This window comes from Pinus tabuliformis, chromosome 1_2 (genome assembly GCF_031772625.1).
Source record: "Pinus tabuliformis cultivar Carrire ecotype Pingquan chromosome 1_2, CPIR1, whole genome shotgun sequence".
NCBI lineage: Eukaryota > Viridiplantae > Streptophyta > Pinopsida > Pinales > Pinaceae > Pinus > Pinus tabuliformis.
Window position 1 is genome coordinate 687,623,682 of NC_142298.1, and position 6,334 is coordinate 687,630,015.

Below are 6,334 nucleotides of genomic sequence, written 5' to 3' on the forward strand. Positions count from 1 at the left end.
TGTAGTCCTCATGCACTAAGGCCTTTGGACTCCCCTCTGGGGGTCTTCTTCCTTTGTTACATAGAATACCACATACCGATGATTTTCCATGCTTTGCCTTTGGCATCTCACCTTGACACTTGCGATCACCAATCTACTGGATTGGGCCCACCCAGGATATCACAATCGCAATATGGGAGGGAGAGTCTTTTACCTCCTTTCATAGCACTGGATGATTTCCTGGACATGAAATTCCCATAAGGCATATCACATAAAATATCATGTCCGGGAGAGTTCCTGCATATCGCAATCGCAATATAATTGGAGTTGTGACTTTTTACCTTCGTCGATTGTTGATCTGTGGGATTGATGACATCATCAGTGCCCTGTGGCACTTCTTAAGTGGTGACATGTGTCACCCAGATATTCCCCCATAGGACCCCTGAAAATGCCAGATCAACATGCCACGTGTCCTCCGTACTGCCATGTTATCTTTGTACTGCCACTTCATCACCATATTGCCACATCAACTACCATGTGCCTTTATCAGGACCAATCTTGCTCTGCCACGTGCCCCCTGGAGGAGAGAGAAAAGGGTCTGCCTACCCTTGCTTTTTCACTAATTTTCTTTGTTAATCATTTTCAGCCCTCCCGATTCTTTAACACTGCATCATGAATTTTCCACTTCACAATATTCTTATCCCCTGTCTCATCCAGAATTCCCGGTCGCCAATATTGTGGGACCTCCGATCGCCGATCGACTATACTGCTTGAGTGCAATATGTGATTGCAATGACTATGGGCCTCCAAAGTTTGCGATCACTAATATCGACGATCGATGATCGCAAGTGGCTCTGTCTTTCCCCACCACTGCTCTTAAGAAATTGCTATTGCGATTAGCCTCCCCTTGATATTTTCCCCTTTGTTTAATGGCTTTCAAAGGGTATGTTCAATCTGTTCTAACTTCTGATCCATGAGTCCATTTTTGGACTTTCACCTACCGTTCGAAATCTTATTCCGAGAAATACCGAGTGGAGAGGGTATGATTTAGCCTTGAGAGCTTTTATTGCTTGAAAAATGGCTTCAAACCTCACTGCTATTTGGCACTTGGAAAAACTGAAAACTCATAATGCAGTGAGTGACAACATTGGCTCCAACTGGGGAGAGTGCCTTGCTGGTAAGGTGCTCAGAACCTACAAACCAATAGCCTTCCTTCCATTAGGCATGGAGTCTTCTTAAACAAGTGAAAATTTTGTGAAAGTGGAACTTTTAAATAGAAAACCAGAAATTTCATATGAGAATTACAACACACACTAGTATTTACAATGAGTGCAAGACAATACCTTTTAATTCTAAAAATAAATTTTAAGGAACTGACCATTTACTGGTAGCTCCAACGATTCACCTTCTAGATTCTTGAGTAGGTAAGTATTGTTTCCTTTTTCTTCTGAAATTTTGAAAGGGCCGAACCAAAGGGAATCAAACTTTCCATGTTTACCCTTTTCCTCCTATTGCACGTCCCATTGGAGAACTAAATCTCCCAGTTGAAGAGGTCGATCCTTGACCTTTTTGTCGAACGTAGATTTCACCTTTTGTTGGTAATTTTCCAATTTAACTCCCATCTGTTCCCGGTTTTCGTGAAGCTCAACCAGTTGGTTTACCCTTCGCATCAAAGCACTTGACTCCTTCTCAGCTTCTTGTAGTAACTTCGCCACTCGCCTTTCTAATTGGATTGGGAAGACTGCGGCCTTACCATATACTAGCTCAAAAGACAATTTCCCAGTGAATGTTTAGGAGTAGATCGGTTGGCCCAGAGGGCAAACTTCAATTGGGTGTCCCAGTTTCTCTGATTCTCAGTGATGGTCTTCTTCATCACTCTCACCATAGTTTTATTTGAGGATTCAACTAAACCGTTTCCTTGAGGAAAATAGGTAGTGGAGTGTCCGATGATGACATTAAACTTATAATAGAAGCTGGTGAACTTTGTAGATTTGAATACTTGAGCATTTTCAGTTATAATTTTGATGGGGCAACCAAAACGCGATAATATGTTCTCCTCCATGAACTTAATTACCACTGAGTCTGTGGCGTTTCTAGCTAGGATGGCTTCTACCCACTTGGTGAAATAATCTGTGGTTGTCAATATCCACTTATGTTGGCCACTGGAAGGTGGGTTTATTTCTCCTATGAAGTCTAGTCCCCGTTGCCTGAAAGGTTCGTCCACATGTACGGGGATTAGGGGAAGAGGAGAGAGTTCTTGTCTCTCAGCAAAGACTTGGCACTTCTTACATGATTTGACTTGTGAATGCACATTTCCAAATAGTGTAGGCCAGTAGAATCCCACTGTAGTTGTGGTCTTCCAGCTGTCATGACCTCCACAAACTCCCAATGAAATTATTCAATTACTTCATGAGTTTCGCCTTCTACCAAGCATAATAACAAAACTCCCACTGAGTATTTCCAGTAGAGTTGACCATTGGAGATGATATAATTTTGATCTTGTAGTCTCAATTTTCTATATTTGGACTTGTCTAGCCCTAGTGGGCACCTCAGGAATAAGAGATAATGGATGATATTCTTATACCAGGGTGATCCCTCATATTTAGCATAAATATTTTTCTCTATTGTTTTAATCCCACTCTATTGAACTTCTGTTCTATCTTCCTCTATTATCAGGTTTATTCGGAGAGCTTAGCAGTTGGACTCTGATAAAATATGAGCCAACCCTTGGCATTTTATGAGCTTAGTGGGCTTTATGTCTAGTTCATATTTTTGTATCTTTGCTATCCATCTACCCCTTTTTCCTTCACTGTCTTCTGGTACAAGGATGTCTTTGACCACTCTTGTTGGGACAAATGCTGTAATTTATGACTATAGCACATGCACTCGAAATGACTTCAAAGCTTTGACTTGTGCATATGCTTGTTTCTCCAAGATGTTATATTTCAACTTAACATCCCTAAAGACTTGACTGAAGAAGGCAATGGGTTTCTGATAACCATCTTTATTTTTTTGTAGCAAAACTATAGCAATAGTATGCAGAGAAGAAAAATAAAAGATATAAAAAGGAGTTGATTAGTCAGGGATGACTAGTAGTAGTGCTTTAGAAAAATCTTCTTTGATTCTAGTAAAAGAATATTGAGAGGTAGGGTTCCATTTGACTTCATTCTCCTTTTTAAGCATATTTGTAATGCTTTTCAGTATTTCAGCGTAGTTAGGTATGAACCTTCTCAAGAAATTGATGCAACAAAATTGCAACTTTGAAACGATCCTTGGGCCTATGGTTTAATCTAGCAAATCTAAGGGGCTCAAAAATAAAATCAACACATAACATTAAAGTCTACACAATATGTATCCGCAAACAAAACTCAGAAATAATTTATTATAAATAAAATATTTACAGGAGAACTTCTCATTCCTTACTCTCACACTCCTCTCCCTTTCATGCCTCATGGGCTCCTCTTAATTTATACAAATGGATTAGAACCCAAGTAGGTTCTATATCCCTTAACAAACATCAACAATATCTCTCTTGATCCCTAAAATCTCTCATCCAAATCGTAAAAATCCTCTAATTCCACTTTTAACTCAACTAATCCTCTATTCTAGGATCCTCTGTTCCATAAGATCTCTATGAGATCTTTACAAGTCTATCATCACTCATATTCTCTCATAATTGAGAATATTTACAATTAAAACCTCATACATGTTGGGTTGTGTTATATCCCTTCCACAACTAGCCTACATAGTTAACCGGGGGGTTAGAGGGGGGTGGAGCCTCCCCCCTTCGTTGCGTAGCGATGGGGTCATAGGGTTTTGAGGGGTGCAGGTAAGCCCCCTCTATGGGGTCTGGGGCAGTGCCCTGGAAAATTTTGTTTTTTGGGCCCTATATTAGGTTGGGCGGACCTACCTATGGTTTTGTGCATGATTTTCGCACATGGTTTTGGACACGATGGTTTTCGCTCCATGGTTTTGAATGCTTCGATATGTATAAATATGTATTGTAACATTGAAAGGAACATAATGAAAAATCAAGCTGGTAGTCCTGGTTTTGTGATCCAGGGGAAAAATCTCTGTGTATATGTATTTTATGTGTTATGCTCTCGCATTGTATATTTTATGTGTTTTATAATTCGTATGCAGGTAATTTTTGTACAGCGTTAAAACCTACATTTGGTATCAAAGCTGTTTTTGGCTTCAAGGGGACGCCTTTATTGCTAAGGGATTTCGCTCAGGCCTGTGGTAGACCCTGTTCAGTGGGAGATCTACGAGATCAATTCTGGTGGTGAAACAAGATGGCGAGCAGTGGAAAGATAGAGATCGAGAAATTTAATGGTAAGAGTTTTGAGTTGTGGAAACTCAAGATGGAGGATCTGTTGGTGGATAAAGATCAGTGGATCGCGGTAGATCTGGGTACTAAACCAACGAGAGTGTCTGATGAAGAATGGAAGAAGTTGGATCGGAAGGCAAAGAGCACAATACGATTGTGTGTCTCAAATTCAGTATTGTTGAATGTATAAGGAGAAGATACAATGAAGGCTTTGTGGGACGAGTTAGAGACCTTGTACCAATCTAAGTTTGTGGTGAATAAACTGTTCCTGCGGAAAAAGTTGTATAACCCGAGGATGAAAGATGGAGACTCGGTGGCAGAGCATCTGAATGCATTTAATACTGTGGTAAGTTAGTTATTATCTGTTGATATTAAAATTTCAGATGAAGATAAGTGCATTAGTTTGTTGTGTTCTCTACCAGATTTGTGGGATAGTCTAGTTATTGCAATATGTAGTAATAAAACTGCCTTGCAGTTTGATGAAATAGTCTCATCCTTGTTGATGGAGGAGATGAGACGGAAAAATATGGAGAGCCAAAATGGTGATGCCTTGTCTGTACGAGGATGGTCCTAGAATAGAAACAAAAATAAGTCATCGAGTGGGAGATCTAAATCTCCAGAAAAACCTGTAAAGGTGGTGTGCTGGAAATGTGGAAAGGAAGGGCACTAAAAAAGGGATTGTAAATCTAAAGCTCTTGATAAAGGAAAGGGATTTGATGATGCTCCTTCTATAGAGGCGAAAACCGCCTCAAATGAAGGTGGGGATGTGTACGTGGATTCTTCAAGTACACATGTAGATCATGAGGCATGGTTGATTGACTCAGGTGCATCCTTTCACTTCACTCCTCATGTAGAGTCGTTCTGCGAGTATGAGAAATACGATGGTGGTGCTGTCTTCTTAGGGTATGATAGGAAGGCTAGAATCGTTGGTCGTGGAAAAGTAAAGTTGAAGTTGCAAGGTGGAAGTGTTAGAACACTTCCGGGTGTTCTGCATATTCATGCATTGGCCAAAAATCTGATTTTTGCAAGCAAGCTAGATGATGCAGGTGTAAAAATAGTGTTCGAGAAGGATACCTGCAAGATGGTTCGGGGAGCACTGGTATTGATGTGGGGAGTTCAGATTGTAACTCTGTATAAGCTGCAAGGTAGCACTATTGTTGATGGGTGCAACAGCTCTATGGTTCCTAAAAGTGGAGCAGAAAATCTAGTGGTCTCTGGAGAGAAGACCATGTTGTGGCATCAAAGGCTTGGACATATTGGAGAGAAGGGTCTTCGAATACTTCATGGTAAAGGTATGGTAGAAGGTATGAGTAATAGCACTCTAGATTTTGATTTCTATGAAAATTGTGTATATGGGAAGCATAATTGGGTGATTTTCCCCTTTGGTGGTAAGAGGGCGAAACAGATATTAGAACTTGTGCACAGTGATGTGTTTGGACATATGAATGTTCCATCACTGGGTAAGTCTATGTACTATGTATCATTTATAGATGACTTCCCAAGGAATACATGGATATATTTCCTTAAGAAGAAATCTGAAGTATTTGACAGGTTTAAAGAATTTAAGGCTCTGGTGGAAAACCAGATAGAGAAGAAGATAAAGGTGTCGAGGGCAGATAACGGTGGAGAGTTTTGCAGTAAGGAATTTGAAGAATTCTGTAAGAAGTGTGGTACAACACGGCAGAAGACTACTCCATACACGCCTGAGCAAAATGGAGTTGTAGAAAGAATGAACAAGATGTTGATGGAAAGGGCAAGAAGCATGCTTAGTGGTGCCGGGTTAGGATAGGAATTCTGGGCAGAGGCGGTGGAGACAGCTTGTTACCTGGTCAATAGATCACCTTCATCAGAGTTGGAGGATAAGACTCCACAAGAGTATGGACTGGTAATAAACCCTCTCTTTCACATCTGGGGGTATTTGGATGTGATGCATATATACATGTTCCAAAGGAGAAACGAACCAAGTTGGATAGTAAATCTGAAAAGTGCATCTTTATTGGGTATAAGGATGGTTTAAAGGGTTAT